General features: G+C 35.6%; 1 protein-coding gene and 1 non-coding gene across 9 annotated transcripts in view; both read right to left on the bottom strand.

Moving 5' to 3' along the window:
* PPFIA2 (PTPRF interacting protein alpha 2) overlaps positions 1–25971 on the bottom strand; it is a 463512-nt gene that overhangs the window by 395332 nt on the left and 42209 nt on the right. The window lies entirely within an intron of this gene.
* Positions 20502–20574, bottom strand: TRNAK-CUU. Its single transcript has one exon. It is a non-coding gene; the product is annotated as a tRNA-Lys (tRNA).

Here is a 25971-nt window from a genome sequence, read left to right as displayed (position 1 = left end):
GCTAAATGTTATGTATTGCATGTGTATACTTTAATTTTGGAAATGATAGCTGTGGAGGAATCAGACAGAACTGGGGGAAAGATGAGAACTTGAAAAAACAGGAATCAGTAGCACTGTCTAATATGAATCTAAGGGATATGCACACAAATTCCCTTTGCATTGTTATTTACTTTGGGGGGAAAAATCACCAAACTCTAAGTCATAAAAAGTAACCTTCAAATTCATTTCCTATTTCTTCTTCTTTTGAAGTGATGAATGATGATCAGAATGGTAACCAGAAATAGCAATTAAGACATATGATTTCTTTACTTTTCTTCTGGGTAGCTCCATTTCAATTGATGCTACCAAAATTCTGATATGAATCAATGTTTACAATATCAAATAATAGTCTCAAAATACTACTAAATGAAAGGAAATGAACTGACTGAAATGGGAACATAAAATGCACTGATGTTATGCTGCTAAATTAATTGAGATTATAATATAATGCAAGAGTCTTCTCACTTGAAGACTTACAGTCAGTGACAGAATGTTCTATCATCAGTTTATGCTCTACAGACAGCCATTTTTTCATCTATTTATTTGATCAGATTCCAAAAAAAAAAAAAGCCGAGCTTCACATTTGTAATATGATTTTATTTACTATGATTTAAAATATTTCATATTCAGATCTTTTTTTCCTTCATATTTCTGGTATGTATTTTTCATTATTAATTATTCTTCTCAGACATAACCGAGAGCATTCAACTGAGCCACACAGCCAGGTAACAATCCCAAAGTGCATAGAATGCTGTCTCCTGAGATTAATGCAGTAACAAAGAAGTATGAATACTTCTCTTGCTTAAAGCCACCCAGACAGAAATGCAGACAATTCTCCATTCTGCATGGCACAGTGTTAACTGAAACTGGTGGGTATAAGAACCACGTCCTGACTTTGCATGGCTCCGTGGTAACTCGGCTACTGCATAAGGCAAGGACACCACTCTCTGGTTCTGACATGTACTGGTTGCAGTTAACACAGTACATGTAAACCAAGGGCTGCCTAAAGTTACATTGTAATGGTACCAGTCTTCATTTCTTTGCCTCCAGCATCCCCAAAACTGAAATGTGAATGCTGAGTGCGTAATGCAGTGGCTACGTATAACCCAATATTAAAGTTAAAAACTGTCTCAATTTTAGTGTGGCCCAAAGCCAAGAACAATGTTATGGTGACAAGTATCCCCACATCCTCAAGCAAGGAGCTACACCAGGCCATGTTAATACACTATTAAAAGAAAGTTTCTGCCAAAATTCACAGACATCTTGTTTTAATGGCAGCATTACTGGTGTATTGGATAAGAAAATCTTTCTCTCTATATATTATAATAATAACACTTAACATAGGACCTAACCTCTTAAATTTTTAAGTACATATTAACTGTAGGCATATGTTACACAAGTCCCTAAAACTTACTCATTTGGCATAACTGCAACTTTATCCTTCTTGATTAGCAGCTCCGCATTTCCTCCTCTCCAAGGCCCCTGGAAACCACTATTCTCTGCTCCTATGACTCTGACTATTATAGAGACCTCATTTAGTGAAATCATGCAGAATCGGTCCTTCTGTGACTGGCTTACTTCACTTAGCATAATATGCTCAAGTTTTATTCATATTGTTGCATTTGGCAGGATTTCCTTCTTTTTTAAGCTGTATAATATTTCATTACACATATATATGTATATATGTGTGTGTGCACAGTATATGTGTATATATACACACATGTGTATACGTATGTCATATTTTCTTTATCCATTTATCTATTTAAGATTTTTCCACATCTCTACATAAATTGTACTACACTGAAATCTTTTCAAGATCCTAATTTTAATTCTTATGGATAAATATCCAGAAGTGAGACTGGTGGATCATTGGGTAGACCTGTTTTTAATTTTTTAAGGAACCTCCATACTGTTTTCCATAGCAGCCACACCATTTTGCACTCCCACCAACAGTGTACAGGGTTCCAATATTTGCATATCTTCACCAACATTCATTTATCTTCTTCATGCACAGTGCAGTATCTTTGCTTTCAGGATGTATGGCAACTTCAAACATGGCAGTAAAGCCCATCCCTCTTTCTTTCTTTTTTTTAAGTTTATTTATTTGAGAGACAGTGCACAGGGGAGAGAGACAGAGAGAGAGAGAGAGAGAGAGAGAGAGAGAGAGAATGCCAAGCAGGCTCCACACACTCAGTGCAGAGCCCAATGCAGAGTTCAAACTCATGAACCATGAGATCACGATCTGAGTTGAAATCAGAGTCAGATGTTTGACAGACTGAGCCACCCAGGTGGTCCCCTATTTCTTATTCACTTATCCCAACACACACACACACACACACACACACACACACACACACACACACAATCCTGAAGACCACACATATTTGGGCTACAGTAAGGAGTACATCCTGAAAGGTAGTTGACCCAAAAGACTCCCTAGAAGGGTTAAGCAACTTAGCCTAGGGATAGATAAGTGGAATTTCAGGAGTAAGAAGTGTATTAATTTCTTATTGTTGCTGTAACAAATCAGTCAATGTAGTGGCTTACCACAACACACATTTATTCTCTCACAACTCTGGAGGTCAGAAGTCTAAAACTCAAGACATTGGCAAGGCTGTGTTTCTTCTGGAAACTTTGGGGAAAAATCTTTCTTGCCTTTTCCAGATGCTAGAGGCAAGCTGGATTACTTGTTTCATAGCCCCACTTTTCCAACTTCAGAGAGCAGAACTCCAATCTCTATTCTATCTTTACATCTCCGTTTTCTGATTCTAATCCTCTTGACTCCCTCTTATAAGGCCCTTTAATGACTGCATGAACTCGTCCAAATAATTCAGTACCATCTCCTCATCTCAAGATCCTAAACATACTTGAAATGTCTCTTTTACCATATAAGGTGATATATTCACAGGTTCTGGAAATTAAGAGGTGAATATCCTTGGGGGATTGTTATTCACCCTACCATAAGGGGATATTAAAAATATAAGCCAGAGTAGGCTTGGCCCGCATCACAGGAACTGTAAGGATATATCAGATTCAAAACAAGCAACCCTTTCTGACCAACCCAACAAGAAGTGACTGCTTCATCTACTGAACGTCCATTATTTTTTTCATGTACAAATTGTCATATATTCTGTTTTCTTTGCATATAAAATTTAACTCCCTTAGCAGAGATTTATCTACACCTCTCTATGTTCTATAAGCTCTTGATAAATATGTCAATTCAAAAGGCCCAAATTCATGGAAGGATGCCTGCAGTATGCAGTTGCCTGCACAGTGGAAGCAAGGCCTTCCTAAAGCCTCTACCAAAAAGGATTCCCTTTTAGGTCCTATTACTCATTATTCTTCTATTCTAAGGCACTGAAACCTAAGACGTAATTAAAAGAAACTCATTATTGGAATTAGTCACTGACACTAAGTGAATCATTTCAACATACTCTAACCCATCTTAAGTACTTCCAGCACAAACTCACTGGACGGAAGTACACTGTTACTTATTCTTTTATTGTCTACATTGCATTTGCTAAGCATCTTGCACACTAAAGAAGATTACTTCAACAGTTCCTATTGATGGCTAATAGCTCAAAGCAAACTTTAATCAGTCATGGGGAAAAGATAAGTCATTTCAGACCAGAAGAGAGAATTCTGGAAGGAAGAAAGTTATCAAAAAGATAAAGAGGGGAAAAAAAAAGAGACACATCCCTTCTTCCACAATATTAGGGTTTTTTTTTTTTTAATTTTGAGAGAGAGAGAGGATGAGACAGAGACAGAGACAGAGAGAGAGAGAGAGAGAGAGAGAGAGAAAGAGTAGAGAGAGAGGGAGAGAGAAAACCCCAAGTAGGTCTCATGATGTCAGCACAGAGCCAGATGTAGGGCTCAAACTCACAAACGTGAGATCACGACTTAAGCCAAAATCAACAGATGCTTAACCGACTGAGCCACTCAGGCACCCCTTCCACAATACTGTTTAATACTTCTTTGGATACTATGGTAGAAAGACTCTAAAATAGCTCTCAATGATTTCGTGTTCTGGAATCCATGCCCTTGTGTAATCCCCTTCCCCTGAACGTGAGCTGGACCTAGTGAAGGTCCGGTAAAAGTAATGGGATGTCACTTCTGAGGTTAGGTTAGGTTTTGAAAAAATTGTGAGACCTCTCTCTTTCTTTCTCAGAACTCTAGAGGAAGCTGCCACATTGTGAGCATCCCTGTGGGGAGGTCAATGTGACAAGAAACAAACAGCTCATGCCAACAGCCAGCTGGGGACTGAAGCTTGCCAAGCTCATGTAAGTGAACTGAGAAGCAGTTCCTCCCTCACTTGAGCCTGCCCTCTCTGGCTCACACTGCGACTGCAGCCCCAAGAGAGACCTAGGGTCTGAGGACCCAGCTAAATCACAACAAACCTCTATCCACAGACAGGCGAGGTAATAAATGCTGTTGTTTTAAGCCACTGAGTTTTGAGGCTTACAAATATGTGTAATTGTTTACACAGCAATAGATAGCTAATACAGCACGTAAACTCAATATTCATACATTTCTAATATGTCATTCAATTTTATATATTCCCCATATAAGGGTTCTTATAAAATAAAAATACTTCACAGAATTAAACTTTTTTATACTAATAAATCCAGAAAAGAAATAAGCATCCCTCTTCTATTTTGAATGTATCTGCACAATTCTATTCCTAAAATCAAAGCAATGTCTGGAGGTGGGGGAATACTAAGTGATTAACTGATTACCTGTATTATTGATAATTATCGGTATGAATCATAAAGTATGCATAATTCACAATATGTCTTCTTAGTATGGCATTTCCATTGTCCTGGCCATTTTTCAATACTTAAGGATTCTTAAATTTCTAAGAAAACCTTTTTTGTGTGTGATGATTACTACAAAGTTGAATTTTCATACCTCAAAGCCTTGTAACTATCAGTTACAATATGGAATCTTATAAAGAAAAAGCAGGTTTTTTTCAATTATGTATGAACAACTTCGTCAAATTGACACAGCAGAATGTTTTAAAAGCACTGTGATTTTTAGCTTCTGAATATACCATCATAGCAGATGACTCATACTTTATTTTTAACCTGAGATATTTTACAACAGAGATTAAAAATACTCCTCATTCAATGTCTGACCACATAATAAAAATATGAACATATCCACCCAATTCATTTCTACCTAATGCTTTCATAATAAATATGGCAGTTAAAAAATGTCCTTTTGAGGAAGTATAAAGACACTAAAATTCCTTATAAAGAATTCCCCTTTATATGAGCATTTACAAATGATCCAGACTTTCTGCACACACACACACACACACACACACAGCCAGAAACATTTTAAAAACGTGTTCCTAAAAACCTTTATCTTTCGCTCAAATGATCACCATCAATTGATTCCTGCTTCTTCTAAATGGTTTTGCATTTTATAGCCCCAACTCATTTCCTTAGGCAACTCCTTGACCTCATTCCTTATTCCCGGGGCCATTATGTAATTGTCTGAACAAGCAGGGTACCCCAAAATAAGAGACAAATTTATCCAGAATTTTGCAGTGAGAAAGTAGACTAGGAAGATAACTTAATTTCAACATATTGTGGTTCTGTGTCATATAGTTTGGTGGTAGTGTCAATATGTGGGGCTGGATAGTGTAGTTAGGGAATATGAGCTTTAGAGCCAGAATCCCTGGGTTCGAATCTGACCAAATGTGTAACTTTGGGTTAGTTACTTAACATCCCTGTGCTTTTGTCTAGCATATAAAACTTCTATAATAATAGTGCCTGTCTCACATGGCTGTTGGGAGGGTAAATGACTGATGGCAAATGAAAATGAGGGTTCGCTGGTAGGACCACAGCCCAAGTCACTGCCGTCGTCGTCACTGCAATATTGTTTTGATGTATTTTGTTTTAAATTTTGAGTTATAACTGATAGAGTAAAACAAGTCTGGCCTTCCAATTTCACCAGGTCTGTGGCCCACAGGCTCTCCATCTCATCCAATCATGAGGACACAGTGACATAATTTCATCAGAAGACAATGTGACTGAATGAAGACTAAGGAAAAAAGACTGACATATTTAAATATTTGCATACTTAAACCTTGAATATTTGAATTACATAATCATGAAACAACCAGGCTTCTCTTACGAAGCACAGATTTTACGAAGCACAATATTTTACAGCTTTTGTGAGACCTAAAATTAAGCAGGATCTCGTCAAGTCTTCCTACACATCTCAGCTTCAGCAGAACTTTTGGTTTATAACACATATTACTGTATTTTCACTTCTTTAAAGCTTACTTTCAAACAAGCAATTTCTCAAGCCATATCATGTTTTCAATTCCTTTCTCAGAAAAGGAATTAAAAATGTTTTGGACACTTTTTGGAAAAGAGGCAATAAAAAAGTTAACCTATTAAAATAGGATCTAATTAGTCTTGACCTATTTGATCTCCTACTGTTTTTCTACACAAGAAGAAAAGATATTCTTTTATCCTTAAACCTCATATACTTAAAAGGTAATAAAGTCCTATCTTGTGAGTTTGAATGTTTCCTTTGAGAATCAAGATACTTTCTGCCTGTGAAAGTAAAAGATTTTAATCTTAAGTGTGAATTTATTGTGAATCTAGAATAATTTTTGTGGTTAAAATGAATCACAGACATTACCTAATACAGACGTGGCAGGTGCATAGAAACCGTAGATTGTCCCTTGAATTTCTAAATTTTATTTAATGAATATGTTTTAATTGTGTAATGAATTAAATATAGAAAGGAAAAAGACAATCTCTTTCTTTCTCTCATTTGGGAGGTCTTATCAGAAAGTTCTCAGAAAACTTCTTAGTAAATCATTTTTAAAACCTTAAGGCTATTTTGAGTCAGTAAATGTTATGCCATATGGTAAGTTACATAAAATTATGCTAAATTATTTAAAAACTGATTTACAAAATACAATCATTTACTCTAGTTACAATTCTTTCCCCTTGCAACAATTCTCAGTTCAGACTAGGGAGATATATTTAATTAGTTTGGGAAAGGACAGGAAAAGAGGATAAATTAAATAAGTTGGGTTTATAATTATGAAGAGTTTTAAAGCCACTTCAACTGAAAAATCTATATATAATTATATCACACTATTGGATTTAGATTTACGTAATTCAGAAGAGGATAATTTGCACTTTTTTGTAATAACATTAACCTAGAAACTGCAAGAGAACATGGATTGTCCTCAGTAAAATGAAAATCAATCAATAGAAAAACTTCCAAAATGTTACAAATGCTCTCTATCTTATATTGAGCAAATTTCTGTATGGCCAAGGCTTTGTTTTGTTCAGTGGTCAATTTACAGGTATCTGGATCAGTGTCAACAGGAACTCAGTAAGTAAGATTGAATGACTGGCTGAATATACTATTTTAATTCAAATTAGACTCCAATGATCAATCAAGGAAGTATTTGAAATTAATTTTTAAATACATTTATATATGGTGTTTGGAATTTGCAATACAGAATACTATAATCAATTTGGTAAGTATAATCCTGTTCAGATAAATTTCTTTAGTAACATTTTTAAATAAGCTATATTTTATATATACATATATTTTCATACATGCCTGTATATTTCTACATACACACATCTTTATATATATACAAATGTATTAAAACATATACTCACATACATACACAAATACTTTTACATACACAATCATGCACACACAATTATATATACACAGACATATATAAATTGTTACACACATACTATTAGTGAAAACAGAATCATTCCTTCTCTTCTTTAAAGTAGTGGCTTTGAGTAGACTGGATCTAAGTTATTTGTTTCATGTTCCGCGATAATTCCCATATATTATAATAAATATATTATTATATATATTATTGTGCATTTGAGCACAAGGGACTTTACTATAAACATTCGGAAAGCCAAGATATTTGCTATCCATGAGTAACTTTGAAAACAAACTTATTTCTTCCAAATGAGAAAACTCTTTAGATAGGATATTCTACTATCAAAGGATATACAGACTCAGATGATAGATCTACTATAAAACAACAGAAAGATTTCAGAAATAAAACATGATAGGACTCAAGAAATTATAAGAAACCACTAAAGATGATATATAGAATATAAACATTTTAATGCGCAAATTATATACCCATAACCTCAAACATTAATAAAAGATAAAACAGGATCAATGTGACTTGTATTTGATTTGTTCACAGGATGATCCCGCTTCGGGCTCTGTGAAGATAGCATGGAGCCTGCTTGGAATTCTCTCTGCCCTCCCCTTGCTCATGCTCGTGTTTGAGTGTGCTCTCTCATTCTCTCTCACTCTCTTTTTCTCTTTCCCTCTCTCTCTCTCAAAATAAATAAATATTTAAAAAAATTTTAAATGTAACAAGATTATGCAGATCCCACTCTGGTATACATTATATAAAACATTTTATTTTAAAAATATAAATAAGGGGCGCCTAGGTGGCTCATTTGGTTGAGCATCCGACTTTGGCTCAGGTTGCAGTTCACAGGTTCAAGCCCTATGTCAGGCTCTGTGCTGACAGCTCAGAGCCTAGAGCCTGCCTCAAACTCTGTATCTCCCTCTCTCTGCCCCTCCCATGCTCAGGCTCTGTCTCTCTTGCTCTCTCTCTCAAAGACAAACCTTTTAAAAATTTTAAAAACTATAAATAAATATAATACTACATAAAATTATTTTAATTTTTAGTGATTTTAAAATTGTGTAAACATTACTTTTTAAAGAGATATTCCTTCTTGTTTTAAATCCCCCCTAACATTTATCATAAATATTTTACATGTCAAAAATTGTATAGTGGTAAAATTATTTTGTTCATAGTAGTCATGTTAGCCCTTCTCCAGAGTACATAAACATAAAAACTATTGTAAACTCCCTAAAACAAAAGTTAGCTTTTCCCTTGATCATCAGAATCAATGTAGATTAAAGTATAATCTAATTACAAAATGAAAAAAGAAATAAATTATTGTATTCTATGAAAGATAAAAGAATACTTTTAGTGGTTTTTATCACCATCCTTTTTAATTATTTTACAACATTAAAAAATAGTAATTATTGTATCAAAATAACATTTCTTAGCCCTGAATCATCCTCTAGATATCTATCTCCCTATCTCTCCTACCTTTTTAGTCCATTTTCTAGAAGAAGCAACGTACCTTTAGCTTTCTATATCTTCACTTATTCTTTTCCAAACCTGTTTCTGCTTCCACAATTCTATTGAATCTTACCTTGCCAAAGGCACAATGATCTTTATCTAAATAAAATTCTAATTGGATGTTGATTCTACTCTAACATGGTTGAATCTTCACTCCTTGAAACTTTAACCTATGAAACTTGCTTTCATGAAAATACTGGACTTTCTCCTAGTTCTAACCCTATCCCATTGACCACTCACTCCTCAGATTCTTTCATGCCTGCCTTTACCTGAAACTAGTATCTCTCAAAATTAAATCCTTGACCTAGCTGTCTTCTTACCCTTTGATTCTCCTGGAGGATCTCATCCATTTATAGGGAAATAACTACCAGCAATAATGTACTGATGATTGAATCTTTATCTGTCCTGCTGCTTATTGGCACTGAGAAATCTCAAATATAATGTATCCAAACTGAAGTCTTCATTTTTTCTTCTCAACTGACCCTCCTACCTCAATTAATAATCAATCACTCAGATCAGACTTTGTAGAACCCCTGGATTATTCCTTTCTCCATCACATCATCCAGGCCTTCTAATTTTACCTCTTAAGTAAGTCTCACATTCTGTGCACATCTGGAAAGATGACAAAAATACGGATTCCACAACTCATCCAAAAATTACTGATTTAGTGGATTTAGTAATAAAAGTCTGCATTTCTAGCAAAGAATGTTTGTTTTTGTAGGATGGGTAAAATCTGAGCAGGTGTACAGGTTGTGTATAGGCTATAGATAAGGAGTCATCCAAGAATAAACCAGGGAACTAATAATGAGGCTAAGCATCTAGGCATCTCTTTTGTCATGAAATCAATCCTGTAACATTTGGTAAAACACCAGTTTGGTAGGTAGTTAAGGGAAGATGTACAAACGTAAAGATCCCATTATCATTCTATCTAGTCTTTTCTGAGCTGTATGCCTCAGAAAATATGTTTTTCTGTGTTTTTTCAAGATTTCTAATCTTTTTCTTGTAGAAGATTATATTCTTTATTTAAAAAGAAAAATTAAAAGCAAACAAACAACAAAAAAAAGACAACAGGTCCAAATGGGGTTGCTTATGCTAAACCCTATTTCACTAAACCAAGATTTCTCCCAGAAATGAAATCTTACTTAAACCAGTCAATCAGGAATCTCCTGCTACCCATTTTGAATCAGTGTTTGCTCAAATAAACTCTTAAATCTGTTAATATGCTTCATTTTATCTCTTAACAGTTCTTAGTGTCAAAAGACAAAATCAAAGGAGACCCCCGTTCCCACTCCCTCCCAAGCTCCTGGAACAAGGAGCAACCAGACGTGGTTGGGTACCTGCTGAGCCCCTTGAGCTCACTGCTTTCTCACTGCCTCCTGGGGTCATAAGTCCTTCTCGGATCCTCTGCAGCTTTGTGTTATGAACGTTCAGATTTTGAGAATTTTTTCTGGACTCGTGAAACCGTCTGGGACTGGACAGGGTCTGACTTAGAAACCAGACTAGGTTCAGGTTGGACCGGTCCCTACAAAAAAACTGTACGGGCCCATGTTCAGGCAGGAACTGGCTTAAAAACTGGATCAGATCCAGTGGTCTGACGTAGAAACCGGACCAGGTCCAGCATTGAACTACTTCCGGCTTAAAAAGCAGATCCTGAGTCAAACTGGGTCCCACTCAGAAACCAAACCAGGTTCAGAGTCGTTCTGGGTTTTGAATCATTCTTGGTCCGACTTAAAGCTGCACTGGGCCCACTGTGAGGCCTCAGGTGAATAAAATTTTGTTTTAAGACTAAACAAGCAGGTTAACCTTATCAAAGATAATGTTGAATTACAGTGGCCAGAGTGGAGAACTGTTCACCTAGATAAGCTTATCCATTTATGAGCTGCCCTACAGAAAGGGGAGTCTCAGCCAAAAACTCACCATAAAGGATAGACGGTAATTATTTTTCCTACTCTACAGTTTCTCATTACTAGGATGAGATCCGCTCACTCCTGAGCCTGCAGACTAGATCCTGGAAAAACTGGTAGAAGCTTGAAAAAGGTAAGAATTTTTACCATGGCCAGCTCTCCTAGGCAACTATCTGTGGTACCTGGTTGAGAGAGGAAGGTGAAATTTTATGTTGTCTTTTCCTTTCCAAATTAAAATTTTCAGGCAAAATATAAATAGGTAAATAGTTATAGATATATAGATATAGGTACAGATATAGACATAGATGATAATAGGCGATGTAGATACAGATAGATATAGATGTAGACATAGACATATAGAAATAGATACAGATATAATTGATTAAATCGTGACTCCTGAATTTGCTTTCAGGCTTTCAGGTATCCATTGGTTGTGGATCCTTTCTCTTTCCTGGACAGCCTTGACCTCTTATTTGATTTGTTTTGTGCCTGGGAAATTTTTTTGGCAACTCTTAGGTTGAGCACCACAAAATTATGGCTGGACAGAAATGTGGGTTGTTTTCCATTTGGAGCTAGGGCCCTACAGACTGCTGTAACTTTCAGGAAAATTGTCCATCTTCTTTCTTTTGGTTATATTTGGGAGGGGCCTGTATCTTAGGAGTGTAATATCTTTTGCACCCTGTCTTGGGATGCTGCTTGTGCTTAAGGGGTTGTTCAGTGCTGCCAATGAAGTCCCCAAGTAAGGGCCAAAATGACGGAAAAACTGGATGTTTTTTTCTTTGCCATATATGCTAACTCTGGCCTTGTTACATAAAATTATTTGGCTTTCTGAGGCTATTCTCTGTGGACCACAGTTAACTTGGAAAGCCCAGTAAACCTATATAACCACAAGAGTAACAAAAATTGCACTTGATATGTAAATGATAATATTTTTTAAAAAAAACTACAGTTGCTAGTCAAGGACAAATTTTGACTCACTATAAATCTATTGCTTTCAAATTTAAAAAAGTTAAAATTCCTGTTCTTATGCTTTTTAAAGATGTTTTCTTCTGCTAAATATAAAATTTATCATAGCTTGTGAAAAAATAAATGATGAGCTTATAAGAAAAATACATAGGACCTGAAAATTTTTTCTGCCCAGAGGGTTTTGTGGGGTTTTTTTTTTTTTGGCACATTACACAGCATATGGTTCTGGAACATGTGTTTCAAAACAATTTTATGTCACCATGTAAAATTTTGATTACTAGTTTCACTTTGGTAATGTGCATGATGCTTGAATTTACATTTCAGCTTCATTCAGTGTTCAGAATGATATAAAAAGTAAGTGATGGTTAAAATTTACTGCAGAAATATTTTAGAGAACAATTACCAATAAAAACAAAAAAGAGAAGGTGAGAAGGAGAGGGAAAAAAAAGGAGAAAGAAGGAAAGAAAGAAAGAGAAAGAAGAAACACAAAATGTAAATAAATTAGTTGGATATAAAAATTGAATAAAAAAATTGAATGGAAATTAACTTCACTGAGAATGCTCAAAATATGAACTTACTATACTTTTTGTACTTTAGAAATCAATAAAATGTCATCTACAAATTGTTCCCAACGTGGAATGACAAAATATCTGTGAGATAAAAGAGACTGACTATGGAGAATTGGCTAAACTCATCAAGAATTTCAAGCAAGTAAAAGTGTCCAAGATTTGGAGATTGATAGCCTAGATTCTGGGGTAATATTGTGTCCTCCTGTACTTACGGGCAAGGTGGCAAATGACTCAGCCACTGTGAATCTCATTTCCCTCATCTGTGAGATGAAGACCATCATGGGAGCCCTGCACAGGACTGTTGGAAAGATTAAATGAAACGCTCCAAGTAGAATTGTTGGCACCATGCCTGGCATTCAGTCGTCATGCAGCAAAGGTCATGCCTTATCAAGTGTGGCGTCATAGCTGTTGTTAATACTACTGCTTTTGGTTGTTAGTAGAAATACTGTGGCCTCCTTTCAGGGTACAGGTCAAACTGATCCATGCATCTTGAGGGATTCAGAAGGACAACATCTCCAAGTAGCTATGTAATGCTGGCACTCTGTTAAGATTTTCATCCACACCGTTTCCAGGCAGCAAGATATAGGGGGTTAGAGCGTAGGCTCTTTTTCAGACTACTTGGGTTCAAATCCTAGCTCCAGTGACTTCTGAAATGCATGATCTTAGTTACTTGACCTCTTTCTTTATCTATTCAACAAGGACAAAAATAATAGGTGACTAGATGGATTATTGTGAAATGAAATGTAAACAGCACATGTCACATAAAGCACATAAACAGTTATGAAGCATAGTCAATGCTCAATAAATAAATATAGTCAGTGCCTAATAGTCTACCATTCTCTTGTTCTTTTTTTAATTTGCAAAATAAAATAAAACAAAAGATCTAACGTGTTTCTCAGTTAAAACTAAATAGAATAGCTTATTATTTAAGCTTCATTTTATCAGTCATATTGTGTGCTGATAAACCCTGAATTGCACTCTTTTTCTAAATTCAGTGAACCCTATAAAAATAAACTGTAGTTTTTATGGCAAGGTAAAAAGAATAAAAAGGAAAGTGGCTAGAAGCTTAGATTAACCAGAGTTGGATAAGTAAGGAAAGAAAGAGAAAGAACAGCAGGCTGCAAACTTGAGAAAGTGAGAGAAAACGTGGGGTGTAAACAGGCATTTCCTATCACTTGCTTCTTAGCAGCTGGTTTGCTGGATAAGAGTAAGAAAAATAGGGCAGCTGGCAAACACCCGGCGTGTAGCTTCTTTTTCTGAGACCCACCCCCACCACAAATGGTACTGTGACTACTCTTGTCTAGTGTCATACTCTAGCCCAGATTTTGCAAGTTGATGTAATTCTGCACACACACCCCTTCAACATGCAAATGTGCTATAGCATGTCCCAGGCTAAATGTATCTTTTCCCGGTCCATTTTCTTTCCCAGATACTACTCTCTCTCTTGCCACTGATAGACAAATTTTTAACGTTGTCTCCACAAGTTCCCTTCACTGTATTGCCCAGGGAACTCCCATCTGCCTTCAAATACCACCACTCCTGGAAAGCCAATCTTGTTGACATCACCCAACTATTTAAATACATTTTACTACGTGTCAGCGGCATTTCCTGGAGGTGTTTCCATCCCTTTTCAAAACACTTAGATTTATAGAACACACTAAAAATCTTAGGTTTTATCCTGTGCCACAGGAAGCCACAAAAAGATTTTTGGGGGGAGGGCAAGGCTCCAAATACACTACATTCTCTGGGTTTTATTCCTACTTCCGTGGTGTATTCTTCTCAAGCAAAACTCTAAATGCCAGTTGTTATGCACTGAATGTTTGCACCGCCCCAGGATTTGTAGGTTGAAGCCCTTCCCACCCATCCCCACAGTGTGCTAGTATTACGAGGTGGGGCGTGGGGACAAGATTAGGTTTAGATAAGGTCTTGAGAGTGAAGTTCCCATGATGGGACTCCTGCCCTTATAAAGAGGAGACTCAGATCTGTCCCTATTTCCTCCATGTGGGGATGTAGCAACTGTCTGAAAGCAGGAAGAGGGTCTTCACCAAGCTCAAAATCTGCTAGCTCCTTGATCTTGGACTTCCCAGTCTCCAGAACAGTAACAAGTAGCAGTCCCAGTGCTACAATAAAAGCACCTTTTTGCTCTGAAAAAAAAAATAATAATAATAATACAATAAATAAACCTCCCTGCCTGTGGTTCTGTTGTGGCAGCCTGAGCTCAGACAGGTATTCCCCAGAGTTGAGTTAGAAGCCCTCATCTCTTCTTTCTTTCTCTCTCTATACTTTTCCCCAAGGGGTCTCTATCCAGTTCCATACTTTAAAGGCTGTCTACATGTGCCAATGAATTCCACATTTGTGCATTTCACCCCCACGTCACCCTGTGCTCATCATGACAAGTGCACTCCTTAATCCTCATCACTGATTTAACCCGTCCTCCACCCTCTTCCTCTATGGTAGCCATGAGTTTGTGCCCCATAATTAAGAGCTTATTTCTTGATCTTTATCTCTCTCTCTCTCCCCTCCCCACCATCTGTCTCTTATTTTTTTCCTTCTGTTTGTTTGTTTTCTTTCTTAAATTTCACATAAGAGTGAAATCAGATGGTATTTGTCTTTCTCTGACTGACTTATTTTGCTTAGCTTTACACTCTCTACCTCTACCCATGTCACTGAAAATGGCAAGAGTTCACTTTTTTATGGCTGAATAAAATTTCATTTATATATAATTTTTAGTTCAATTCATAAATCAGTGGACACTTGGGCTGCTTCCACATCTTGGCAATTATAAATAATGTTGCTATAAACATAAGGATGCACCAATCCCTCTGAATTAGTATTACTGTATTCTTTGGGTAAATACCCAGTAGTGTGATTTCTGGATCATAAGATAATTCTTCTTTAACTTTTTGAGCAACCTACATACTGTTTTCCACTGTGGCTGCACCAGTTTGCATTCCCATCAACAATGTACAAGTTTCCTTTTTCTCCACATCTTCACCAATACCTGTTGTTTTGTTGTTTCTTGTGTTGTTGATTTTAGCCATTCTGATAGGTGTCAGGTGATATCTCACTATAGTTTTGATTTTCATTTCCCATATGATAAGTGATGATGAGCATCTGTTGTTAATTTGTGTTGACCACACGTATATCTTCTTTGGAGAATGTCTGTTCATGTCTACCACCCATTTTTAATTGGGTTATTTGTTTTTTGGGTGTTGAGTTTTATAAGTTATTTATATATTTTGAATACTAACCTTTTATTTTATGTAATTTGTAAATATCTTGGTTACCTTTTAGTTTTGGTGATTGTTTCCTTTGCTTCTCAGAAGATTTTTATTTTGATGTAGTCTTAATAGCTCATTTTTGCTTTTGTTTCCCTTGCCTCAGGAGACATATTTAGAAAGAAGTAGCTATGGACAATGTCCAAGAAGTTACTGCCAGTATTCTTTTCTAGGATTTTTATGGTTTCCTGTCTCACATTCAGGTCTTTAATCCATTTTTAACTCACTTTTGTTTATGGTGTAAGAAAGTGGTCCAGTATCACTATTTTGCAGGTGGCTGTCCAGTTTTTCCAACACTATTTGTAGAAGAGACTGTCTTTTTCTCATTGAATATTTTTGCATGCTGTGTTGAAGATTAACTGACCACATAATTGTGGAGATATTTCTGGGTTTTCTATTCTGTTCTGTTTGTCTATGTGTCTATTTTTGTGGTATTACCATACTGTTTTGATTACCACTTTATTATATAACTTGTATAATATAACTTAAAGTTCAGAATTGTGATACCTCTGGCTGTATTGGCCCTTTTTTGTGGTTTAATACAAATCTGAGGATTGTTTGCTCTAATTCTGTGAAAAATGCTGGTGATTTTTTGATAGGGATCACATTAAATGTGTAGACTACTGTAGGTAGTCTACACATTTTAATAATATTAGTAATTCTAATCCACAAGAATGGAATGTCTTTCCATTTCTTTGTATTGCCTTCCATTTCTTTCATTAATGTTTTATAGTTTTCAGAGTATAAGTCTCTCACCTCTTTGTTTAGGTTTATTCCTAGGTATCTTATTATTTTGGGTTCAATTGTAAATAAGATTGTTTTCTTAATTTCTCTTTCTGCTGCTTCATTATTGGTGCATAGAAATGTAACAGATTTATGTACATTGATTTTGTATCCTGAGAATTTACTGAATTTGTCAGTTCTAGCCAGTTTTTAGTATAGTCTTTTGGGTTTTCTACATATAGTACCATGTCTTCTGTAAATACTAAAAGTTTTACTTCCTCCTAATCAGTTTGGACTGTTATTTCCTTTTGTTGTCTTATATCTGTAGCTAGGACTTCCAATAGTATGTTGAATAAATGTGGTGAGAGTGGACTTCTTGTCTTGTTCCTGACCTTAGGGGAAAGCTCTCAGTTTTTCACCACTGAGACTGATGCTCATTGTAGGTTTTTCATAGTGTCATTTATTATATATGTTCTCTCTAAACATACTTTGTTGTGGGTATTTATCATGAATGGATGTTGCACTTTGTCAAATACTTGTTCTGCGTCTATTGAAATGATCATATAGCTTTTATTCTTTCTCTTATTGATGTGATGTGTCACATAATACTTAAGTTTGAAAACTAGAGGGGCTGAAGTCCATGAGTTTGTAACAGTGGGACTTGGAGCCTGGAGCATTAAAAGTGAGCTGACTCAGCACTGGGCAAGTTGGGAGTGCTAATGATAGATAGGTTGCCACCCATGAACATAGCAGCCTACACAGAAAAGCAACATAAAAACAGCAGTGTACATAACACCAGGGTAAATGGAAGATAGATCTGTTCGTACTAGCCTCAGAGCAAGTTGAGGGACTTGGTAGGAGCCATTTTCCTACCCTCCCCCCCCAGCATAAGAACAGAGACACCTATGGGAGGTGGGACGGCACAGAAACTTATAGCCCAACCCTCTAGTGATGTGCTGTGCCCACTAATTTTCATGAGAGGTTGCACATTCCAAGTCTGATAGCTTTAGTCCTGGGATCCAAGCAAATTTTGTTAAAGTTGCACATGCACCCTGCCCAGCCACTGGGTTGCACAGCTGCCACTGTGCACTGCACTCATCTGACATGCCATATCCAGCTGTGCATCCTTAGCCACACGCAGGCACTGGACCCAGCCACATCCAGTCTTGATTGTGCAATGCACTGGGGCTCCCACCCCCAAGCACCCTGAGATGCAACCCCCAGCCACTTCAGTGTCTCAGGGGATCCAGCAAATACTTGTCAACAAACAAGTTGCTAATACTGCCACCCCACTCACAAGTTCCCCACCAAGCACATCCCCTCAAAGCTGGCCTGCCTGGGTCCCAGTAACACCACAGACAACAAGCATAGCCCACAAGAAGCAGAGTCAGTGCAAAGGAGTGTACTAAAAGGAAAGGTGAGTCAGACACAACAGCAGAGTGTAAGCAACACACATAGGATGTTCTCCCGAATTGCCAGGTTTTTGTGAACAAGAGACACTGCACTGCAGGACACTCTAGGACCCCTTCTTCATAAAGTCATTACCTTCTAGAAGATACAACTGACTTTCTTAATACTGAGAAACAGACACAGAGAGACAGGCAAAATGAGGAGTCAGAGGAATTGTTGCAAATGAAAGAAGAAGACAAGACCATAGCCAGAGATCTAAATGAGACAGACATAAGCAACATGCCTGATAGGTTATTTTAAAGCAATGGTCATAAGGATAATCACTGGACTGGATAAAAGAGTGGAAGACATGAATGAGACCCTTAACACAGAGATAAAAAATAACATAGCAGAGATAAAGTTCTTAATAAATGAAATAAGAACCATACTTGATGGAATGAACAACAGCCTGGAAGAAGCAGAGGAATGGATTAGTGACCTAGAAGACAGAGTAATGGAAAGTAATCAAGCTTTACAAAACAAAGAGAAGAGAATTATGTAGAATAAGGATAGAGTTAGGGAAATCAGTGACTCCATCAAACAACAACATTGATATTATAGGAGTTCCAGAAGAAGAAAAAGAAGAGAGAGAAAAGGGAGCAGAAAATTATTTGAAGAAATAAAGGATGAACATGTCCTTAATTTGGGGAAGGAAACGTATATCCAGAACTAGAAGGCACGGAAAACAACTATCAAAAGCAACAAAAGTAGACCCACACCAAGACTTTCTGTAATTAAATTTTCAAAATATAATGATAAAAAATGTTCATATCAGCAAGACCAAAGAAGTCAATAACTTACAAGAGAAAACCCATAAGGCAAGCAGGAGATTTTCCAACAGAAACGTTGCAAGCCAGAAGGGAGTGGCATGATATAATCAAAGTGCTAAATGGGAAAAATCTGCAGCCAAGAATACTCATCCAGCAAGGGTATCATTCAAAATAGAAAGAGAGGTGAAGGGGTGCCTGGGTAGCTCAGTCAGTTAAGCGTCCAGCTTCAGCTCAGGTCATGATCTCATGGTTTGTGGGTTCAAGCCCCGCGCTGGGCTCTGTCCTGACAGCTCAGAGCCTGGAGCCTACTTCAGATTCTGTGTCTCCCTCTCTCTTTGACCCTCCCCTGCTCGTGCTCTCTCTCTCTCTCTCTGTCTCTCAAAAATAAATTAAAAACATAAAAAAAATTTAAAAAAAAAAAAAGAGAGGTGAAGAGTTTTCCAGAGGGGGAAAAAAACCAATAAAACAAAACAAAATATCTAAAGGAGGTCATGACTACTAAACAGCTCTGCAAGAAATATTAACGGGGACTCTTTGAGTATAAAGGAGAGAACAAAAGTGACAGAATAGATGTAGGAAACATAAAAGCAGTAAAAACAAATATTTCTGTAAATATTTCTCTAAAATGTGGGGAGGAGAGGAGAATGGGTTCGAACTTAAATGATCATCACCTTAATATAGACTGCTATATGCTGAAGATACTGTGCTCAAATCTAATGGTGACCATATATCAAAAACCACTAAGAAATATGCAAAGAATTAAGAGAAAGAAATTAAAATATATCATTAAGCAAGTTAGGCCTCCAGGGGCTTGTTTCTCTGCCCTCTCTATGTTCAAATCTACCTCCCTCCTATGAGGAACCTCCGTCTCCCTTTCTGATCTTCTCAACCTTCCAGATGCAGCTGCTTCTTTATATTTAGTTATGGAGTTTGTTCTGTCTTATCGACTTGCATGTGGATGATACCTAGTTGTAAACATGGGATGGAGTAAACTCAGGGTCCTCCTCTGCCATCTTCTATCCACTCCTAAAAAATTATTTTTAACAGCTCTCTAATTGTGTTTTCTCTTACCAGCTCATTAAAAAAAATCTAACATCCACAAATTGCAAAGCAGAAAAACTATTAGTTATTCTTGATTCTTCACCTTTCCTCAATCCTCATCTACAATCTCTTGATAAATCTTCTGCAAACCAGTGCACAGCCTGTCATCTTCTCTTCATCACCATTGTGACAACTCTAACCAAGCCACCATCCTCTATCACAAGAATTCCTACAATGTGCCCCTAATCTTATTCCATTAGCCCTCTTGCTCTCCTCCACTAGTTCTGTAGTTTCTGTTCAATATACATCACGTCCTTCATTGCTAAAAATCTTGAGTAAAACCCAATTCCTTATCATAGCCTACAAATCCCTGCTTAATCTTGTGCCTTACCTCTTCCTCCACCTTCATCCCATGTCACTCCCACTGGCTCACTGGGTCCTAGCTGCACTGGCCAGTTTCAAAATTCTAATATGCATTGTGCTCTTACAAAGGCTGTTTCCTCTCCTGGGAATGCTCTTTCTCCTGCTCTTCCCACAGCAAGGATTTATTAATCACTCAAGTCCCAGTGTGGTAAACTCTACACCCAACATGGGGCTTGAACTCATGACCCTGAGATCAAGAGTCTCATGCTTTACCAACTGAGCCAGCCAGGGACCCCACTCAAGCCCCAGTTTAAATGTCCTCTGTTTGTAGAAACCCTATCCACTTCATCTATATGTATTCCTCCTGTTATTTTCTGTTCCTCAGTCATTTGTTCCTTCATTCAATTAAGAACAATTACTTTATATGTATTTGCTTATTTATTTGTCATCTGTATTTCTCATTATACTGTAAAACACACAAGGGTAGGATCTCGTCCCTTGTGTTCATTATGCATGCTCAGTATCTAATACAGTTTCTGAATTTGGAGCACTCAGTAAGCTGAATGAATAAATGCAAGTATGAAATAGGCATTCAATATACATTTAAATAATTAAGTAGGCTTTATTATAAATTATACAATATAAAAAATTAACTATATTGCTAAGTAGTAATCTTGCAATATTATATATAATTGTTATGCAGGAATATTGTGGGTTCATCAAGAAGCTTTTATTGAACCCAGTGCCTACACTATGCCCGGAAAACTGCTTGGTGTTATGGGGAGAGTTGAATAAAAATAAAAATAGTCATTACTCTCTAAAAATCTTTACAGTCTTGAGAACCTAAGGTTTAAAAACACAAAGCAACAGGAAAAGGATACATGAAATGATTTCATGATATCTCAAATACCTGTAAAATATTTAATAAAACTTAATGCTAACAAATGGGTCTCTTTGATGAGAGCAACCTTAAATATCCATGGCCCTTCAAAAAGTGAGCAGCAATGAGATGAGGTGAAATCAAGGACAAGAGTAGATCCCACTGAGTACCAGAATCAAATTACATATATGTGTGCACATATGAGTTTCATGTGCCTTGAGAAATTTTAATAACTATAGATAACTTATAAGAAAAATTCAGAATTGTGGTATGTAATACTTTGGGATTGCAATTTAAATATAATTAATATATAAATATTTATTAAGGATGTATCTTGTGTCTATCCTCTAGCTGGATTCAGGTTGGCTAAAATGAATAAGATATGGTACGTACTCACAGAGTGTCCATAATCCAGATGGAGAGAAAGGGAAGGAAGAGAATGAGATGAACATCAAATCTATGTACACAGTGCAACAAGCAGCAGAGAAGACATAACACAATGTTATGGAGGCCCCACTACTGAGAGGTCAACTAATTCTACCTGGAAGATTCTAAGATTTAAAAAGGGTATACCATTGGAGCCATGCATCAAGGTTAAGTAGAGTTTTGGTTTCCCATAAAATGAGAGTAACTCATTCCAGATAGAAGGAATGAATGACCTATACAAAATCATAGGTCTAGGGGAAAACAGAGTGTCTGAGGAACATAGAATGCAAAGCAGTCCAGGTCAAGGGTTGAAAACATCTCACTGAATTAATACAACAAGTTCTTGCAGCATAGAACACTTTGTTCACTCAGAGCCAAAACATCCCACTAAAACATAAAAAGGCAAAAACCCAAAACAAAGTGATACAGTTAGTTGCTCTGTCGTGACACAAAACTATCTAATCAGTCATTTAGCTTTCTTCCACTATAACCATCTTTGCTAATTGAAACACAGTTTCTCTTTTGGAGAAACTACAGTCTACAGGGACTCTTTTTAAGTCATAGATCAATGCATTTCCTAATGCTTCTTTGACCAAAGTTGGAGCTATTCACTCCAGGTGGCATCTGAGCACTTGAAACATGGCCACTGCTGCATGTTGAAATGATAATATTTTGGATACATTGATTTAAATAAAATATATTATTAATATTATTTCACCATTTTTCTGTTTTTAAATGTGACTTCCAGAAAATTTTAAACTACATGTGCAGCTATTTCTATTGGATTGTGCTGTTCTAAAAGGTTTATAAAACAAGTTAATACTATTCTCCAGGAATGGATAACACCGATTTAGAAGATTAGAGATTACTCAACACTGAGCCCATAAAATCCTCTCTAAATATATGTGCTTTAAATAAAAATCAAAAAAGTTTAACATTATATAACACAGTAGTATTTTCTTATACATTTGGGGAAGCACTGAGCATTTTTAATGTAGTTTTACCAAGGGAAACTATATTTTATACTTTTAACTAAACCTAAAAACACCTAAGGTGTTGTCCTATACTAGTGGGAAACTTCATAACCACCTTTATTTTTTAAATGAGGCTTTATATTATGTTACTTTTGTTATTTCCAGAACCCTAGAATATTAACATGTAAAAATACTTAATTTTTCCAATCCATGCACTACCTCTCCTTTGAATCTATTGTTTTCTAGTAGCACTTTATACATATTAAAGCTAAAGATAAAATAAACATCAGGTAGAAATGTATAGCAATTATATAATAAAGGTGATTACCTTTATATTTTTTAATTTTAAAGAAACATAAAAGTACAATGATAATATAAGAATTAAGTTTAAATGGCTAACAATATCTATTTGTTAAAACTAAACTAGATATTTTGAGATCCATGCATTAGTTACTGTAAAATAAAGGAAAATGCCTTTAGAAATTACCTATAAGTCAATGACCCTCATATAAAAAGTTTTCTGAAGTTATTTGGATAAAATTATTACTTGTACAAAAATTACAATATTTTATTTAGCTGAGTTAATATAAAGCAATAGTGACATTCAATAACATTAAACTAATTACATAGTGCCACCAATTTCTGTGAAGTGCCTTAAAATAAAATGGATTGTTACTATCTACTGTGTTTAGGGAATTTCTGTTAATATAAGAGACTCAGTTTACAGCTTTCTTCAAATGATTAGGAATAACACAGCTGTTAAAATGCATGAGATTACACTGTAATAGCATTCTTTACCTAATAACAAATCAGGCCACAAATACTAATAAACATAATCACCGGGCCCTTAATGGAAGAATTTTGCTAATTTTGAAAGGTAACCAATTAGCTGTGATTGAGTGAGCTTGATTCACTGTTAAATTAAACTGTTAAGGAACGGGAAGGTGCAATACTCTTGTTTTAGGAAGGCAGTAATAAGGATTCTATCTGAATTTTTATTTTTCAAGGCAAGAAAATTTTAAACATAAAATTATTTCATTATTTTTTATATCTGTAAAATTTAGTCCTGTTTAACTCATACATTGCACTAAGATTAAAATACACTTTTTTAAAAGACTCCTGACTGGATCCATTGGTTACTAGGGTCTCGGATTATTTTTTAATATTCAAATTCTTTTTTATTTTTTATTTTAGAGAGCTTGTGTATGTGTGTGCAAGTAGGGGAGGCCCAGAGGGAGAAAGAAATAGAAAGAATCTTTTTATAAAATTAATCAATTTAAATTCAAATTGGATAACATATACTGCAGTAAAGATTTTTTTTTTTCTCCCACTCTTGTCATTGCTCAAATCTCTCTATCACTTAGGGCTTCTTTCTGCTCCAGCCCTACAAACCTATTCTGGTCTGAGAATCCAAGTCTTTGCTGTAGAAAGCTGTAGTCCTCAATCCTCTTACAATAAACTCCTTCTTTTCATTTAGGTCTCAGTTCAAACATTATTACTTAAAAAACATCTTTCCAGAGTTCCTTTTTTAAGTACCATCATTTCCCCTAAGGCAGAAATTATTCCTTTCTTCCTCAGGACAACCATCAACTCTGAGTCTATCTTGTTAATTTGTTTTCTTAGTTGTTTATAGTTAAACTTCCTCTCTAGAACACTCCACGAGAACTAAAATGTTATTTGATTCTTCCACTGACATTAACAAACTACTATTAACAAATTGATGATACGCATACAAACACACATACCACACACATACACACACAGAGTCACATACATATAACAAGGTTAATGTCATGTTGCTCCTAATATTGGTAGCCAGGTTTTTTGTTTTTTGTTTTTAGTAAAAATGTATTATGAGAGGTTTCAAAATCTATAAGCAGATCTCTGTAGCAAATTTTTTAAAGGTTATAGGCTGGTCCGCCATTCGAATATACTAGATATTGTTATCAAATTCCCTATTTTTGAATACTTAGATTAGTCCCTTTTTTTACTATTATAAACAATATTTTTATTTACATCCTTGTACATAGATATTTGAACCCATGCCTGATTATTCCTGCCAGATAAATTCCCCTAATTAAGCTGCTAAGTAAATAAAAACATACACATTTAAAATTATGACCCATATTGCTATACTCTCTTCCAAAACTGTTTTGTCAGTTTCTAATCATATCAACATTGTGCAAAAGTGACTATTTCTCCCTATTCTTGGCAATACTCAAATTATTGATACTTGTCAATTCAATATGGGTTGATATAATCATCCACTTTCAAATAAATGATTTATGGCCTTTGATAATTTTTCCATGGAAAAATGTACCATTTTCATTGATTTCTAAGATTTATTTACATATTAATAGTATTTAATACATGTACTCAAATAACTTGCAAATATTTTTCCAGTTTTTAATATGTATTTCATCTTTTTGTATGTGTTGGCTGTTTTGTAGTCAAATTAGTTTTCCCCTCTCCATTTTTATATCAAGTTTAATTCTTATGCCAAGTTGTTTATATCAACATTTATAGTATCAAGTTTTAAAAGGACCTATTTTGTCCCAAGACTGAAAATGACACACACATCACACATAATGTACATGTATCATAATACATAGCACACATGTATGCTATGTTAGTCTCACTTTCATCCTTAATATTCAGCAAAACTCAAAAATAATATATGAGAAATCATTTGGCAAGTTTGAATGTGTTGAGGCTTATATCAATGTGCCAATAGAATAGTTTGATAAAAAGTGCTTAATTTATCCTATTGATTGCAAAGAAAACTCCACCAATAATATTGTTCCTGTATGGGACAAAAATGCTTATTTGCAAATACATCTCTCCCAAATGACTTTATTTTTTTTTATAACCAAATGAAAGATTCCTAATATTTTTTTGTTTTTTTTTAAATTTTATTTTTTTTACTTTATAAAGTTTCATATTTTTTAACATATGCAATTATTTTCCATCATTTACAATAGAGTAGTTACAATGACACTCCAAACACAAAAGCAAAGTAAAAAATCAAAACACCAACTTCTGTTTCATGTAATTAGACTTATACAGAAATTAGAAGGTTAAATAACAACTAGTTAATCACCTAATTTGACAGCTATCTGAAGTGGCAATTGTTATATAGCAGCTGATCTATGATATATTCAAGATAAATGATACAATTTATTACTTGTTCATGAGCTACAACACAGCCTGCTTAATACCTTTCCTTAAATTCCACCTCTATACTACAATATGCTTGAGGTCCATGCAAAAAAGTAGCTACCTTTTATGTAGGAAATGGATGACTAAGTCTTTGGTGCTGTAAAAGCAACTTCATTTAAACATAACCACCCCCACCACCAAAAAACGAAGAGGAAAAAAAAAAAGTAACGAAAATAATAAGGGAAAAAC

The sequence above is a fragment of the Suricata suricatta genome, chromosome 10, assembly GCF_006229205.1.
Source record: "Suricata suricatta isolate VVHF042 chromosome 10, meerkat_22Aug2017_6uvM2_HiC, whole genome shotgun sequence".
Lineage (NCBI taxonomy): Eukaryota > Metazoa > Chordata > Mammalia > Carnivora > Herpestidae > Suricata > Suricata suricatta.
Note: the sequence above shows the minus strand (reverse complement) of the source record. Positions and strands in the feature narration are given on the sequence as shown.